General features: G+C 45.8%; 1 pseudogene; it reads right to left on the bottom strand.

Annotated features, from left to right (window-relative positions):
- Positions 1-9,524: 9,524 nt before the first annotated feature.
- Positions 9,525-9,669, bottom strand: LOC142583793 (U2 spliceosomal RNA; annotated as a pseudogene).
- Between the last annotated feature and the right edge of the window lie 9,259 nt (positions 9,670-18,928).

The raw sequence follows: 18,928 nt of genomic DNA, 5'->3' as shown, positions 1-18,928 counted from the left end.
ATAGTATCTTTTTAACCTTGCACATTAGGTGAATCCCGTGCATTGCGGTGAAGTTTGACAGGTGGTCGATGGCGCAATGTTGAAAACTGTTGGGTACGCAGATTTTGGGGTCCATACGTTCACTGTCACAACTTCATCTTCGCCGCTTTTCCGTGCACAGGCGTTCCCCAGATCACCGGGCAACAATACCATCCGCAAGTCAATAGAGAGAGAGAGAAAAAAAACATTTATTCGGACCATCGAGGTGGTTGCTCTTGAGGTCGAGTGGGTGGTGTCCTCATTCCAGGACTCCACTGGCCATGGCTGCTTGACGTACTTGCTGGACGAGAGCTTCTTGTCCCGCCAGGGTATCGCCGGTCAGCTGTACCTCCCACCGCTCAAACGACGTGCTAGGAGTCTTTAAGTGTTGAGGTTTGCCCTCGCACCCCCACGAGATGTGAAAGAGTGTAGGGCGTGTGTCGCCGCACCAGGGGCAGATGCCGCGATATGTATGTGGGAACATTTTACTGTATCTGTGTAGATTTGGAAATGAGTTGGTCTGAATAAGTCGGAGAGCTACGGCATCATAAACAAATGCACTGCCAGCAAACAGGCTTCAAACTTGTCTGTGACAGGGATTTCAGCTTTTTTCTATAATTGGTCTCGTGATGCCCTGTCATACCTTGGCTCATTTGATGTCTTCGGCAGCATTAGCCTGTATCTGGCGGGGTGCGAATCTATTCTGGCACATTCAGCTAGACAGCTATTCTGAACGCTCAGCACTCTCCAACTAGCGAGAACAACGGAATGCATGAAATCCCTAATCAGACGTGACGTTCTCAGCAACAACGAAATACGCGAAGCGCGAGATGAGGTAAAAACCAATTCGAGCAGTCACTAGAAGATGCAGAGGCTGCTTCAAAAAGTATGAAGTTCTGCATTTCATATCAGGCGTAACTGTGATCGGGTGTCATTGCCCTCACTAAGGGCGTGGGATGACCATCTCTGCATGTTACCGTTGTATTTATTTTTACTGCCACCTGCTATGTATTATACTCCGAGCGCAGCGCGCTGACCTTTATGTGTCGCGAAAAAGTCGCTAAAGGAATCTTGTTATAGAAAGCTTCGATGCGTGGGCGCCAACACGTGTCTCTGCCTTTAACGACGGAGAGAGAGAGAAGTGCGTCTTAATGAACAAAGGAAAGGTTATCTATATTGCACGTGGGAAAGGGAAAGAAATAACGCAAACGCAGGTTTTGTGGATGCTATTTCTTGGTGCAGTGCTGCCTTTCGAAGTGGTGGCACGTTGCAGAGACCGAGTCAACGTTCGAATTGGAAGCAGTTAGCGAAGGTCATCGTATTAGATGAAAGGTCGGGATACCATCGCTAGGAAAATGACAAAGAAACGGCTTTTTATCGGGCATTCACTTGCGAAGCCTTGAATTCCATGCAACGTGAATAAAAAAAAATGATGTTCCCGGGAGGAAAGAAAATAGAATGTTTCTGTGCAGTCGGTGATCTCACTTAAGCCTATAATAGTGGCTCGGGGCCTACGGGTTTCTGCTGAAGAAAACAATGTGCGAGGTTGGGGCGAGAGAAAAACGTAATAACCTAAAGTAAAAATCTGAAAGAAAAGGGACCATTGGAAATAATATATGAATATAAATACAAGTTATTTGATATTAGAAAAGCAAAAGTGTTGTTTGAGAAAGAGGAGTTTCGACGTCTTAACTCCCAATTTTTTTCAGTACTGTAAAGTTATTTGGTTCAACTATTTAGCTTTATGAAGCTTATGTTCGCAAAAGGGTGGAAAAGATAGGCTTAATACGAATGTTTTCGAGGTAGTCTAACTTTTTATTATGTGAAAATGTTGGATTCATGGTGTTCTGGTTGACAATGTTTATTTTCATTTCTTTTACGCTTAGTCGTGGTGAAGTTTCCTTGTTAGTTAGGCTGTAAGTTTCGAGAAATTGTGTGAAACAGTCATATATTCCGATTCTGTGGTTCAGTATAGGACAACACTCGTGCACCCACCTGTCGGATGCGTGCGAAACTATATTTGACATTTTATTCAAGTTTACCGACATTATTTGTGAAATTCGTCTTTCTTTAAACAAGTGCTTAAGCCACTGGTGATAAATCAGTTGCTGTGTTAAAGGTTTCTTGCTTTTCAGGCTGGATGAATCGTTTAGAAGTTCCAGTCAGAAGATTATGCAAATCTGGGGTCATACAGTCCGATTCAACTGGTGTTATGAGTGAAATGGCGCAGTGCCACTCCGGAGTTCAAGCGAAACTCTTTTCCCGTGTACATGGTAGCTGTGAATCTTGTCAACTACAGTACAAAGAAACTATGTAGCGTTATTGTTCCGACGTGGTTGTTTCTAATGAAGCGGTCGATGCTTTCGAGGTTGTTTTCCACTAACCACATCGTTGTTGGCTCATCTTACTTTGTGAATATGTGCCATGTTTGATGTTCGTCATCATCACAATAACAATCATCATCGTCACCACATTCTTTAAGTACGCAACTATTGCGCCATCGCACTGTTTACACAAGCATGACAACAAATGATCGCATGCCAAAACACATCCATCTTGTCAAAAACAACTTCTATGCGATGCATTGATTGTAGTTCTCGCTCGCCACGGCAACGCTTGTTCTAGCTTCCGAAATATGTCCACAGACGCTACCATTCTCTGAGCCTGTATGGAACGCTTAACTTTGCATTAATTGCAACGCTCTGTTGCTGTGCGAGAGCGCGACGGCTAGCGTACCCGATACCCAAAGTGTACAGGGCTTACCGATTGAAGCGCTATACCAGCAGCGTGTAGCTGCCGCGGCGTTTTTGCGCTACCGGTGAGTGTTGAGTGATCGCTGTGGGAACTAATGTAATCACCATGACCCCTTCTTCCCTTCCCCGAGGGTCATTTTAAAAGCCTAAGCTGGAACTTTGTAGTGATATGTTGTTTTGCTTACCTAAACTTCTTAAATACCCCTCAGTTCATTTTTCTCACTGTTCCACTCACTGGTATCCCTTCGTCTTGCAAATGATGCACAGCAGCTATTTTGGATGTCAAACTCGGGTAAACGCAGCAGCCTGGTTAACTTCCCTACCGTTCTCTTCTCGCTCCATACGCACGCACACGCTAACACGCGCACACCGCACACACATAAAGAGAGAGGCAGAGAGAGAGAGAGAGAAGTCCGTCCGTAGAGTTCTCTTACGAAATCATCAGCAGGTTCCCGTTTGGCTGCTCTAACTACCATTCTTGAATATGGGATTAATTCTTTGCAGCATCCTGTGCTTCGTCCTGGATGGAGTGTCCTCTTCCTATTAAACAAAATCGCTGAATGCCTCTCTTATAAATCCTTTCGTTTTCTAAAAGTATAGAATCAGAACGGCAGCTTTATTCTTGTTTTGCAGCCTGCTGTGACTTCAGCGTACATTAAGATAACACATCGCTAATGTGTGGTCTCACTAACTCATGGTGGCTCTTGGACAAGCGCTCTCATTTTGTTGTTTTGTGCTTGCGACAGTCCTCCTCCTGTGTTATCTGGGTCTCTGAAGGAACATTTATGTGGCAATTACTATGACTCCTCACATGCAATTTTAGCTTGCCGTAAGTAAGGGTGCTTCATTAGCGCGCTAGGCGGCCGCTCTTGAATGAGAAAGCCATTCGCTTCTGTGCGCGCACTTTTCATTTTCTTCATCGCGTAAACAACTCCAAATACTGCGGAAGGGTATTATATAATATGGTTCCGGCATTATTTTATTCAGTCTGCGTGTTGTGTTCTTTTGTTTGTTTTCTTGGCCGTCGCAGCTTTTCGATTCCCAGCTCTAATAACGCTTGTTTGCTGCCACCTTCAAGCAGATTTATGTTCCCGTGCGTTCTTGTACGTAAATTAGGCCTAAGATCTGATTGGCTGAAACGCCGGGACACACGGGAGTGGCAGGGAACCAAGAGGCGGACAGGATAGCTCGAGGGTACACTTATTACCGAGCATCCAACATAGGCGACCTCGAGGAGACCGAACCTGTACCCCAAGACTATTCGGCGATACTAAATTACTACAAGGGCTGCAGAAAGCGGTATCCACCACCGCACAACTCCCTTAGCAGAGAGGACTCTGTCGCGTGGAGGCAGCTGCAAACGGGCTCGTACCCGAACCTAAACGTACTCAGCAAAATTTATCCCACACAATACAATGACAAATGCCCCTGGTGCCACGAAACACCCACGCTGTATCACATAACGTGGGCATGCCAGAAGATAGACGTGGTACCCGTTATACCAAACCCGAGTGCGGAGCAATGGGAGGGAGTGCTCTCCAGCGATCGCCAGGTCGACCAAGAAGGTCTGATTCGGCGAGCACAACTGGCAGCAGCATCCAGCGGAGCCCTGGACTAAGGGCAACCGACCGTTGTGCTAGAAGATGGACGATTCCATCTGAAGACCGCAGAAGACCAGTGAATCTAGAGCTGATAAAGTTTTTCACTCACTCACACTCCAGCGCGTGTGTCTCGTGCCGCGAGATGCGAGGTTAGAAAAAGAATGAAAATAAATTAATAGAAATGCAAGTGGATGAAAAAATACATTAAACGATGGGTGATGAATTATTGCTAAGAAATCATGAGCAATTTCACTCTGAAGGTGGTTGAGCAGCGAAGCTGTTTAGCACACGACACGGAGGTGACACGTCATTTTCAACAAAGGTACGAACTCATTTATTGTTTTGATGGGTGGTCATCGTGACGAAAGGTGCGCACATTCATTTACCGTCTTGATCGGTGGTCATTAGTTCCATTTCAACTACAATCACGTTCTTTGATAATGTCAAATCGATGCACGTACGCCGCAGGGTCGTCGGTTGAGCCGGATCGGTGTGGCATCGCAAGGGATATGTCTACAACACGGAAAGCATAAACCACTCCCTTTACGGCACCGACACATCCACATTGAAATCACCGAAAACGACAACAGGGGTAGTATCCTCGCAGCTAATTCACTCAAAGTGAGTAGTCATGAACCTTATGGAACAACGAGTAATTGCATTTTTTGCTTGCTTCTGGGGGTATGAGCCATTGATGATGACATTTTTCGACATGCTGTTCTGTATGTTTTATGCATGATTAGAAAGAATTTAAACACTGTTCGCTTCACTTTGCTGTGTGCTTGTAGCCTCTACCTTACAGGGCTATGAGCCATTGCATTTTCTGCTTGCTTACGGGACCATGATCGCTTACTGGTGTATGAGCCATTGATGATGATAGTTTTTGTTCACGGAGAACGAAAATGGATGGAACCCTAGCCATATACTGCTTCGCTGTAAAAAGAGTTTCTACTCCTGCCATTGGTCCGAACGGTTCTCAGGTGTTTCGTTCGCTGACTCGCGCATTTTTGTAGAGGACCTAATCTCGGTCTCTATACATAGCTTACATTAGTAGACGGGCAGAACTCCAGCACGCCCGTGTTGTCAGCCGACGCTGCATTTAACTCGGTGCCCTTGAGGCTGCCACGCATCTGCTTTCGAGAGCACCTACATGCACCGACTGCGACGTCGAATTAAAGAAGCTTGTAAGATTCGTCGGACGATCTCACCGCTGCCACCATTTGTTAGAGTTGTCGGACGACCTACGAGCTGTAGGCCGATCTCACCGCTGCCATTCAGATGTAAGATTTGGCAGTCGTAGCTATAGGAAGGAGCCGGACTCTTCGTCGGGAATTAGGAGAGCAGGATTTATTTACTTGTTATTTACAGTTGAACATGAGGTACATCGACACACTAGCGTGACTCCCAAATGGAGCCCGCAAGACGAGCATACAGCAAACAGCTTACGAGCACACAGCTCACGAGTACATTTCGAGCACGACAACGAGCACGCGCTAGCAGCCGACAATCGCTGCTTATATGCACTCCGCTCGACGTCATAGTTCGACGTCATTGGAGATGACCCGCCCTTTTGGAGGAGGCAGGCTCTAGACTTGGAGGAGGATGAGGGCTCACATGCACGTACACACACAAACACACACAGGCGTAATGGTCCGGAGCCGATGTCAGAGGGGATTCGTAGAACTCTGAGCCTGCCCGGGTATCGCGACCGGGTAGCACATTGACTTGCGTCTTGGCCGGCGCGTGGGAAGGAGCCTAAGACGACGTTCTCGCGGCAACTCCTCTACCCGTAGCAGATCAGGTCCGCGTTGGAGAGTTTGGTAACAATAGTTGGCCCGCCGAACTCATTCCGTCACAACGGCGACGAGGCTAGAGCGTAACGGTGGCGGTTTCAGCACAAAGCCTGCTTCGTCGAACGCATCCTAGCTGAAGCGACGGAGAGTGGAGGATGCGCGTATTGTTCCCGACACAATGTCGACTTAGTCACGCCGTGGCTAGAGGTTGGCGGCGGAATTCCAATATGAGGTTGCCACCGCTGGCGTAAATGGCTGGCAAACTTGCACTACAGCTGGCCGTTCTTAACAAGCTTCGTGGAATTTCTCGCTATGCAGAGCGAAGATATAGGTGCTTAGTGTCCATACATAACTTGAGGTTGGCCAGATGCACTGAAAAGAAAGTTCAGCGTCGCATGGACCAACTCGCATCGCAAAGGTGGATGTCGTTCTGCGACTCTTTGGATACAAGAAAACCTTTGTCTCGTCTGGGGAACTGTTCATGGTCTCCGTGGAAACCCTCAGCAGCACCACCCTTTCTATACCTTCGCCTTCACAAACAACGCAGAGAGTGACATCGGTGAGAATTCTCGCAGGAGTACTTCTGGCGAAACTAGTTCCGCTGAAACATCGACGCTCGACCAACCACCAATTTCACGCGACCCCGCATGGAGATCCCTTTCTCTATGAACGAACCCAAACTTTCACTTGCCTTGTGCTTGCCTTCCTAATTGCCAGGTCCCGACTGTATAACCTACCGTGTCCTATCTAATCTTGGAAAAGAGACACGGAAAGGGCCTCTTCACTGGTTCCACAACTCATGAAGGATAGGCACAGTTCCCCACGACTGGAAGACTGGTCGCCTTATTGCGCTGCTCTACATTCTGTCCTACCGACCAATTGCGTTTGCCAGATGACTCAGAAACCTAATGAAGAGGCTACTTTAAGTACGATTATAATGCTACCTTGAACATTACTAGGTGCATACAGTCGCAACTTTATCGATGTGCTTACCTACGTCGAGCACCGTAAGTCCTGGAAGCGATAATCTGCTTCTCTGTTTCTAGATGTCAAGGAAGATTACGATAACTTCCCACGCGAAGTGATTTAAAGCACGTTAGAGGCATTACGGCTTGGCGGCAAGATCTATTTCAGAATAACTAGCTGCCTACAAACCAGATACTTTATGATTCTTACCGAGGATGGCCCCCAGCCTTACAGTAATTCGGGTCCCTGGGGACGTAGTATAGAGCTAAGCGCGCTTCAATCTAACATTCATTGGACTCATCCACATCCTCTCATGCACCGTTAGGCTCTCGATCTATGCCGACGAAATGCGTATTTAGACGTTGGCGCAGACGCGGTTTCAGCTTCGCACGCGGCTTCAGTAGGCAGGCACTGTAACATAATCTCATCTTCGCGAACAAGGACTTCAGATATCATGTGAAAAGTGTGCAGTGGTGGAATTTATCAGGAAACCAATGTCTCCATACGTGATATCCGCCAATGGGCAGCTGATCTCGTGCACCATAAGTCAAAGATTTCTTCTGCGGGGCGGTATTGACAGAAACCTCTCCTGAATCCCTCGTGCGAATTATGAGAAAAAAAATTAAGTCTGACGGGAATTAGCCACATATTTGGGTTCCTAGTTGGAAAGACGTGGGGAGGGCCAATATACCTTATGTTGCAACTGTACAGGCACTTCTTTATCGGATTCCTTCGGTACAGCCTACCGGTCATCTCCAACGCCTGTAGAACTAACCTGAATGCAATCAAATGTACCCAAGTCCAAGGGCTAAGTATATACTTTGGTCTACCACAGAGCGCGTCAACAATAGAAGCTATTGAAGTCGCTCAAGATAACACAATCAGAACGTACATTACCAATAAAACAATGCGTCTGCACACAGGATACTTTGTCTGGGCCCCTACTCACCACCTAGCCAGTCTCCAAGTAGAAAGGCCCCACACGACACTCAGAGCAACCGTCTTCGTCCACCGTGCCTCACTTTCATCACACCAGCCAAGGTGGCCTAGTGGCTTTGGTGCTGCGCTGCTAAACACAAGGTTGCGTACGTGATCGAATCCCGGCCGCTGTGGTCGCATTACGATGGAGGTGAAAGGCAAAAGCAGCCGTGTACTGTGCATTGGGTGTAGGTTTAAAAACCCCAGATGGTGAAAATTAACTGGGAGCCTCCCACTACGGTGTACCTCACATTGATATCGTGGTTTTGGCACGTAAAACCCAAGACTTTACTTTGATTAATCACTTACATTACGGCACGCAGCTGCAGCAGGGCCTTCGATTCCTTCACGTTGTGTGGGCCATCATCAAGTAAACCTCACTTCAGAGAAAGTCGGACTTAACTGTCGTCTACACTTAAGCAACTTAGTTTTCTCCTCTTCTATGAGAAATAGAGTGACTTCAAACAGGTCTACACTGATGGCTCAACTGCATCAACCAGTTCCGGTGGTGCTGTAGTTACACCAACATGGGGAAGGACCCAATGCTTCAAGACTTCCCATATCACTACGTCTACAGCAGCAGAGATCGCGGCTCTTCGTGGTGCGTTTCACGGGAATACTACAGAGGGCCCTGAAAAATGGGCAGCCTCCTGTGCTTCAAAGTCGGCGTTACAATATATTTAGTCGTTACTCATGACATGGAAATAACGACCAACTGACGTACCAATTCATGGGACTTATCGATCATTTGAGAGAAAAAGGCCATGATATTTCTTTTCAGTGGGTACCAGGCCATTACAGTATCTTTGGAAATGAAGACGCAGATAAGGCAGCTCGGACCTGAGACCCAGAAGACCGCTGCCTCCACGTTCCTTTCTCAAGGAGGTGCTGTGAGGCAGCTTCGCCTTCTGGCAGGCACACCCTCGTTACCTGAGTGGAACACGGCACATACAATGTACACCAGAGTGCACATACTAAACACTTCGCTGAAACTCGGGTATCCTGCCGAACTGCACCAATGCGAAATGCCTCTTCTGTGCCAGTTGTGTTTGGAAGATGCCTTCACGACAGCTCATTCGGCACTAATTGGACTGGCTGACCGGCCTGCATGTGATGTCTGCGGCTGGGAGGAGAACATTGATAGCCTGTTTTATGTCACTGTCCTCATTTTGAAACACAAGGACAATTTATGTCCAGTGCATTAAGGAGACTAGATGATCTTCTACGGAGTACATGTACAATACTGGAACACCGTCACCACCAATCGCCGGCCCAGAAGGCAGTAAAGACACTTTTACAGCAAAGCTGCTTACCTCTAGCCCCCGTATGAACTCCCCGCATGCATCCCCTGCATGCGTTGCCAAGGAGGCTACCCTGGATGGCTTACTTCCATACTATGGCACCTGCGTGATAAGAATGCGTGGGCCAATCCCGGAGATAGTGCAATACCGGGCCGACCCGCGGCGGAAGTGAAGCAGGCTCGAAGCACTCCGTCAACTTGCAAAAGTAAGTTTAATGTCTTATTTTTGGAAGTTTATGGTTTAAAAGAACCACATAAATTCGGCGTTGTAAGAGAAGTACAATATAAATATAGTAGAAATTGCTTTTAGTGTAGCAAGTTGGACTTCATGCGCTTTATTTGTTTTCAATCCTGTTTGACGAATAATGAGAGGGGGAAAGAGTGTAGCGACGGTGCCTGTGCACGTTGCCTGCGCTTTTGCAGTTATAACATCACGCGCGTCGGAGGTGCCGGCGTGGCTGCAGCACTTGTTGCGGCATATGCGTGGGAGGGGCGGTGACCGAGGCGGCGCTTGTGTCGGCGTAGTGTAGTGCCGTATTAAAAAAAACAATGTATAATTTCACAATGTATGCAGCCCATGTAGTCATCCTAAAGAGCTTCGCTGGTAATCCGTCCCCGTATGAATGTTTCGGCCCCGCGAATTTTATGCTTTCTGAGAATCACTGGCCTGTGAGAGAACCTTTGACTGCTTAGTACTTTCCATGCATGTTCTCCCAGTCACACCATTCATTTCTCTCTATCTCTCTCTTTCTTCTGTTTCCCATTTTTTTCCGCAGGATAGGGTAGCCAGCTGGACTCCTGACAGGTTAATATCCCTGCCTTCTTTATCTCTCACTCACTGTATTTTACTATCCATCAGACAGTCTATATTCAGGTTTCTCTTTTGCTGCTGAGGCATCTCTACCTCAGGAAGGAGAATACTTCGTGAAATAAGCTGAGCGTTCCACCCAAGACTTCCCGCGTCACTAATGTTAACAATCAGTGAAAATAGGGCTTTCGTTGTGACAGATATGTGCAGGAGACTTAGTTGTGCGGGTATAATGTTATAGCAGCACTATCCGTGTTGTACTGATCGTGCTAATCTGGACCACATCATATCACTAGCTATAGCTCTTATGATACTTGAGATTGTCTTAAATCAGGTTATCGGCGACACCGTTCCCCGTCCCCCTATACGAGTAAATGTTTTTCTTTTCCATGGGGACCTCAAAATCTTGGACCAGCTATCGTCAACGGCATAGGCACATTGTTTTTGTGTGTACAGGTCGGCTGTAGGAGTGCTTCGCTTTCGCACTACGTGTGCACCGCAAGAGTAGTGAGGGTGACGTGGGTTCGGTGCATGGACTTGTGACAAGCTATCGTTCCATCCTCTTTCATTTCCTTTTGTCTAACTTACAGATCTTAATTAAACATACTAATTAACTTTTCTTGTGATTTGGCTGGTTTTATTCCCGCTACTCCCTTTCCTTTTATCTTCATCAGCTCGCGAGACCTAATGATACACGTGCATGTACGTGATTATTCGATTGTGCTATCATTACTAAACCTTAAATATTTACATGTGTATATCAAAAACCATGACCAGACTCTGAGACGGCGATTCTGTAATGCATGTGGTGCTCACTAACCCGAGAGATCGGGCTGTTCCTCTGAATCTCTAGCACGGTAGAAATTGACGTAGGGCACAGTAGGCGACTGTGCTTGAAATCACCTCCTGTAAACGCGCAATGACATCGGCACTTTAGAAACTGTGCAAACATGCTCGTTATTTGTATTATCTCAACCACTAGTGCGCGAAGAACAGGCGACAGAAAATTTAAGGATAAGTTCTACCTAGGGCATACGAACGACAAAGCAGCACTGTGACCTTTAAATACCATGCGCATCATGCCAAAACTCAATTTCGCCGGCCCCCGCCCACGCGCTGCTTAATAGTGGGTAGTATAATTCTTCGTAAGCCTGGGTAAACTTGCTCAGAAATATTCAAAGCAGTTTGCTTGAGGAAAAAACAAATATTCCCCGCATTTCACTTGGCCCCACACTTTATCCTTGTTTAAGGTCACGTAAGTCCGCACGCAATATGCACATGGAACCTTAGTGAAACGCATACAAGACGCTACATACTTTGCTTGAATTGACTCCCAAAGGCAGCGTCTCAGTGTTGTCACCATTCCTGCACAACAAATATTTCATGGTTTAAACCGCATTTCCGCTGACTTTCAAAAATCATAAAAGTACGAAGGAACAGGGGCCTTTCTACACATACATTGACACTGGCCACCTAGCTGAGCCCACTCCAAACGTCGGCCTATGCTCTTTTGTGTGCGCATTTATGTGTGAGCGTGAAGAGATAATGGATCTTTGAATAAACACTGCCACTTAAATTTAAAGGTCACTGACCGCGTATTAGATAGGTGCCTCTTGAGGCAGTACGTCATTACGACGGCAAGCACATGCACGGTACCTATTCAATGCTTTTTAATCTATTATTTCGTGAAAAGAAAATAGGATGCATAATTTCTAAGTAGTTTACAGAAAACAGAATATTTTAGATCTGTCACCACTCACTTAGTCGCGAAAGGCCGTAAGAACGCTAATAATTCATTAGCTCCAGCTCATAAATAAAGCTTAGAAGTAAGAAGGCTTTATAGGTTTATCACTGGCAGCTTTTGACAGAGCTCCAACAAAGAGCATGTGGCCCAAGATAGAAAAAAAAAGAAGTCGGGATCAAAATCCTACTCGTCCACGCTCCGCTTCGGAAACAATGCTGCTGTAATTCAGAGTACACTGTTCTGAAAGTAAGCCATCTAAAGTCCGAGGAATAGCTCGATTAAGGATTCGGGAGCCTGTCTCCCACATATATGCTATCTTTTTCCGGTCTAAATATAGGTTTCTCTAGTACAATGACGCGCTTCTGCTTACAGAAAAAGAATAAATATGTAACTTTGAGCCTCACGCTGCTGATTTCCTCCTACCCTTTTCTGCAACGAGATTTCATCATCTCCCGTTCAGGCAAGATGTGGCTTTGTGCACGGAAAACATGGTCTCCCATTTCAGTCTACCACTCCCACGCTGACAGAGTGACTAAATTCTCCTTCGTGGCCTAAGGACGATTCCCCTGCAAAGGATATATCTTGGTGAAATATTCCAGCTCTCTGTAGGCACGTTGCCTTTTCTGTCTACCTAGCAACTTCGTCGCCTGTGTGCGTGTTCGAGCGGAACGACTAACTCTGACGAGTAACGCCGAGTTGAGCTAACGTAGCCGCCGCTGCTCGCGCGAGCATGCACTCCATTACGGCGCTATATACTTGCCCACTTCGAGCACATGGTCATTCCATCTGCTTTTTTGCCATTTTGTGAGAAATTCGCTGCAGTATACCGCTAAGGCTATTTTGGGTGCCGACGGCTGCGTGGGCATGGTTCTCTTCCCCTTTGCCGCAACCACCCTGTCCGTGAGCGACATGATGCCTGAGAAGGCATAGTGGGAAGAGAAGATGTGAAACGCAGATAGGTAAACCAGAAATACGTGTCCGCTCGGTTAATCTGCACAGGGGGATGGGGTAAGGGCGGAAAAGATAAGAAAGCGAAGGAAAGATTTAAAAATGAAAGAGTTGCGTTGCCGTACGTGGGCGAGTTCTCCGGTTACCCTCCGGCGCCATTCGGGCGCATTGCGCAAGTTTCGCGTGGGAGGACCACCTGTAGAATTGTGTGGGTTGATTCGAAGCTGCATAACAAGTGGGCGTCGTCCTCCTCTGCGCCTGATTTATTTGATTTTTTTTTTAGAGCATCTCACTTCCAGAGGAGCGAAATTTGTTCAGGAAGAGTGTCTAAACGACTCTCGACTTTTTGTCGGTGGTCAATAATAGCGCATTTATATAAAAGTAGGCTCAGTTAAATGCCGCTTAAAAAACAAGAATCGTGGAAGAGAAAATACGCTGAGAGATTTTGCCAGCGAGCGATTTTCGCATGTGTTTGAAAAAATGAAAAAAAAAGGAAATGCGAGTGGATGCAGACAAATATCCAGCCAAATTTGTATCTTTCTTGTCTGTGTTTCTGCCATTTGTACCTTGCATGGATGCGAAAAATAAAATTCAAGTTGAAGCGAAGAAAGGAGACAGCATTTTAAATTTAGGTAGCATGCTATGAAGTCAGAAAAGATACAGCCTTTCTCGCTTCTCAACCATGACTTTTGTTGGTTACCGGAGTATTTTTTTTTAAATTCTGTTAGATGCAATTTAAGATAAAAAGAAGGTGCATTCACACATACAGGGAGGACACATTGTAGGCCAAGAGAGAAAGTAAACCGACCGCGATGGCTCAGTAGCTATGACATTCTCATGCTCAGCGCGATGTCGCACGTTCAATTCCTGGCCATTACATTCGCCTTACAGTGCTAGCCGATTGCATAAACGACCGTGTACAATGCGTTTATGCCAAGTGGTTAAAATTACTCCGCAGCGCTCCAGTACGGTCTATCTTAGTTGCTTTGCATGTTAAACTGTACAAATGTATCAAGAAGTGGACCGGTAGATGCGCAAACAAATTAGTTTTTGTAAAATATATCCGCAAAGTCTTCAACGCCGACTGCTTTAGCACTGCAGACTTGGTACTCTTTATTTTTCTGGATCTAAGATTGTTAGCGCCGAATTTGCAGCTGTTTGGTTTAAGAAGGGAAATGTTTGAGGATGATAGCGGGGACTAAGCAGCGCTGCAAATTTTTGTTTAGTCCTTCTAAAAGCGCTAAGAAAGCTGCAATCAAAGAACTTTTTAAGCAAGATATATGAAGACCCTTGTTTATCAGCAAATGTTGCGTCCTACTTTAGAGCAGGGCTTTGCTTTGACATAGCGCAACGTAAAAGTCATAAATTATTAGCTGTTTTACCTAAATGGGTCCCTGAACAGCTTTATTTTATTATCGCAAGCTACGACAAAACATGACTGAAGTTACGCCATGAATTTTTACCTCAGAACGTTACTGCTAAACGAATTGCAAAAAAAAAGGAAACTGTGAATTGTAGGGCAGGTCTCGCTAAAAATGAGGACCTATATATTCAATTACCTGTCCGAAAATCTTTGTTATTACACAATGACGTCATTGGTGACGCAATTTGGTGTGAAGTCAACCAGACAGAAAGTTCGCATTTGGCAAGTTTTTTAAACAAGCTTTTGCTAGTTCTGCAAAATAACTCTAAGAAAGTGGAAGTGAAGTAATCTACAGACGGCATCAAAAATAGGAGAATTTCACCGTCCGGCTGTTGAAAATGGGCCCGTAATGAAATTTCAATGGCTATCGGGTCATTGCGGTATCACAGGGGCCAATACTTGTTCTTCCTTCCCTTCGCGCATTTCCTCTTCTTTTTATTTTCCTGCTAATTTACCCCTCACCCAGCGTAGCGTAGCAAACCTGGTGTAACCTGGTTAACCTCTCTGCCCGTCTTTATCTTGCTTGCTCCATCACTCTACCGGTGTAGCCTATAGTGTCCTGATATACCCCTCGTGATTCTCTTTTTTTTAGACAATTACTTCCTGAACGCCAGTGATTTAAAACATGAACGTTTCTAAACAATTCATCGTCATTCGGTCTTATCTTTTAATATAAACGACGCCTACAGCCATATGTGGCATTAATCTAAGCGTGACAAAAGACGAGACGAGAAAGCTATGCAAGAAGCTAAGACTTGTTACGGACAACATAGAACAAAACAAAATCTCCTCAGTGCGTTTCCTTTCCAAGGCGCGTGAGTAGCGTGAACGCGTAATTGGGAAACCTAAATTAAGTAGGAACACGAAAATGAAGCAAAACAAAGGGATAGCCCAGATTCCATTACGTATATTGGCCCATGCTTTCGAAGCCTTTTTGTAGACCAGTGACGCAATCGCAGTAATGACCCCTCCAGGTACTTGAGCAACAAACGCACAGCGTCGTGCGGAAACTAGCAGCGATTTCTAGCTTCGACAAGGCGCAAGCAGTCAGTTAATGCCGCGACATCGTACGTTTCGGTTTTTCTTGCCCAAAGGTGGTGCACAATGGTCCATTACAATCGTGGCAGGAAGCTGGACCTAAAAAGATCTTGCAAAGACTCTTGCCCACTAAATTGGTTCTACGCTTTCGCACTATTTTCATCATAAGAAGCATCCTAAACCGGGCCCCGTGCAGCGTGCCCAACGTGCGCCATATTGTACATTACTAAACACCGTTTCATACATCAGGTGCAACGCTGTGGAAGCTAAAGATACTTTTTGCAGTGGCTGCGTTCGCACTTAGAAATAGCTCCGTGTTTCTTGACCCGATTTGCGTGATAATTTTCTTTATATAATCTTTTTGTTTGAATGAAGAAAAGAAAGAATTTACTCTTGGAAACAAACAAACCATGTACTCATATGGCTGATAACACGTTGTTTTAAATAAATTTGCGTTTCGTCGTTTCTTTTCCTTAGCCGTTGCGGCAGCCTCACGTGCATGCTCGCGCGAGCAAACTCCTCCTGGCGCACAGCGAAGCACAGACGGGAACGCGCGGAGTGATAAATTTTAGTGGCCGAACTTCTTGCGTAGCTACCACAGCATTGCACCTGTTGCATGAAACGGGGTATATATACTATGAAGATGGTGCTGTGTAAGCTTTGGAACTCGGTATTCCGGAAGCGCTGGTATTCAAAGCTGTTTGAAGCTGCTTGGGTCGTTAACCGGTACGCGGCCAAGATACGCAAGATATGTATGGACTATCAGTGAAAAAGAAATCAGGGAAGAGATTGATGGAGCCGGGGTGGTTATAGACATAGGTAACTGCACAATACAGACACGGGTTTTAACGAAGAGTGAGATAATAAATGAGAAATGCTAGACTGCAATACATGTAGTTTAAAACCTGATTAACTTCAGCAGGCTCGGCAAATATTTGTCGCCGTCCCACTTAAAATGAGATGCGAATAGAAACCACCATCATCAAGCAGAGCGCTCATAATTATTCCGCGTTTCTTTTAAGGCGAAAGCTTTCTTTGATACTTCCCCAGCAGCCGTTTGTATGTACACATGCGTGTTTATGTCTGGCTGTTTATGTGGCCTTGAAAATGCACACAAACACACACACGCACGCACACATTTCATATACAATGGTTGTTTTCTAACCCAGTTCTCCAGCACAGGAGCCCGATGCTCTAACCACTAACGATAAGGCCACGTACTCATGCCAGAAAATGTGGAATAAGATACGCTTAAGAATTTCGCTCGTGCAAGCGAGCGCGTTGGAACGCTCGGCTGGTTAGTTGTGTCGCGTCACACAAATTTTAATTATATAAAGTGAGTGTGTGCATCTACTGGCTGATAATGAAGCTTATTAAAGTTACGAAACGCCCTTTCGTCGGCAAAATTCGCAGCGCGTCCCTCATCGTAGTGCAGCGCTTTGGTGCGTCTGTAGTAGAAGCTCAAGCACGTCGTGTACTATGATTCAGCAACCTTTTGATGCTGGCTAAAACTGCCTGCTCAGCACGGTCCACCGTGGGCGTCGAGGACCGCGTTACCAACTGAAACCTGCAATGCAATCTCTTGTCGTAATACGCTATTTTGACTTGCTGGCTCATGAAAGCTTCACGCACACCTGTATTCTCACAGTGCGTCGCATCTGCATTTTTCTTTAGTTGCATGCATTACATAGCTCAATTCGAGCGGTTCATGCACATAACCTGAAGAGGCCGACATTACCTGAAGAGGCTCCACGACAAATACTTGTGTGCAGGTTGTTAATTAGAAAGGGCTCGCTAATCTCGTCTTTAATGTTCGCTGAGGGTGCATGTTGTAAACTGAAGCCGAGCTGTAGGGAAGTCATACCTGCTGAGCAAAAAATTCGCAGATTAGTACGAGTTTCGAGATATTCGTGCTTAAGATTTCCAACGAAATACACGCCTATTTCGGTTACAAGTTTCACAAAAGCCCGCCCCTCTAGCAATTCAAGGCAATATGAATTCAACCCCGATATATTTTTAGGAGACCTTGAAGACAGATAACTCGAAAGCGGTGCTTGTCTTCGGAATTTCGCTAATTATACATGACTTTACAACTGTGCAGCTTCAAATTCGCAATTGCGAGATGTTTCACGAACGGTATAATTAAAGATTCACTAGTGCATCTCATTACGTACTTGGATACTGCAATTTCTCAGGCAAGTAATATCCGGCTGTTTAGAAACTGACCTGTGCGAAGGCACACAGCTGTTGTGTCACTTTATGTAGTTTGAGATGAGCAGGCTTGGAACTGTGACTCTGTATTTAACATTTTCTGCTTATGTCTTGATCCCAAATTGCGAAGCTATTAATCAAGACCTATTAATCTTAGGCCCTCCTTATAATGTTACAAGCATTTCCCCATTTTGCGTGTGATGCTCTGTTCTTTTTTATGTCTTATTTTTCTTCGTTAATGCGCTTAGTTAGAAATGTCGAAAGAGGTGGGCGCGGATAAGCATCCCTCTGTCATGGGGGGGGGGGGGGGGGAGGGGACGTCACATTCTGACACTCCGCGCCAAACACAGGGGTGCCATAACCGAGCAACCGCCAAATTGGGCAAGAACTTACACGCTTGTAAGTCTTACAACTCTTGAGGAGCACCCGTTTCAGCTCGGTGAGTTATACCCTCTATAGCAATATGAGATCTCTCTCCGCTCGGATCGACAGATATTACTGCCTCTCTGAACGCCGAATGAGAGCCCCGATTTAGCACCGATTTCGTCATGCGTGACACGACGTCGGAACCGTTTGTGCACGCGACACTTGCATTATTGACACATGGCTTCTTTCCTCTACGCAACGATACAAAAATAAAGCGCATTGTATTATAGTACGACACCAAATGTATAAGCGATAATATGGTAACATGTTTTTTGTTACATGCGGTTTTTTTTTTTTTTTGGCCAGCGACCCCCTATAGGCTGACCAAACTGAGAGACGTTTCCCGTCAAGCGAATCGAAGTAAAAACGAAGAAAAATAAATAAAACGAGATCGTATCGGTGAATTTTAAGAATTACTTCGATCAAAGTTATTCTGTTGCTTCATGGAAGATATGCTTTGAATGCGGGTTTCACCTCAGTTTAGTGATATTATGCGGCGTTTGGTTTCAACGTATTCACGCTTCGCCTGCGCAAATCCCATTTCGCGCCATTTCTCTGCTCTCTTCGCGTGTGCGTAAACTAATGGTAGCGAACCAAACCACGAATCAAGAATATCCATTTACCCATTTAGCTGCATCATTCCCTACGTAAGACCAGATTTTGGAAGAAGATGCAAATACCGACCGAACGAAAGCGAAGGGAGCCACATGTCGGTGACCTTTCGTGGCCAGCTATCCCGGTCCCACACAGCCTACGTAAGGCTGGCCTGCCTCATCAGCCCCTTCGCGGTGATGTGTCATGTGTAGTTCTTGGCGTATTTCCCGACGACAGCCTGCTTTCGCAAGCTTGTCTCGCCGTTGGCGTATTTCGGACCATCATTCTTTTCTTCGTGGTCTCTCGAGCATGTGCATGGTGCGTCAC

The sequence above is a fragment of the Dermacentor variabilis genome, chromosome 5 (genome assembly GCF_050947875.1).
Source record: "Dermacentor variabilis isolate Ectoservices chromosome 5, ASM5094787v1, whole genome shotgun sequence".
Lineage (NCBI taxonomy): Eukaryota > Metazoa > Arthropoda > Arachnida > Ixodida > Ixodidae > Dermacentor > Dermacentor variabilis.
This window is presented reverse-complemented; position numbering and strand designations above follow the sequence as displayed.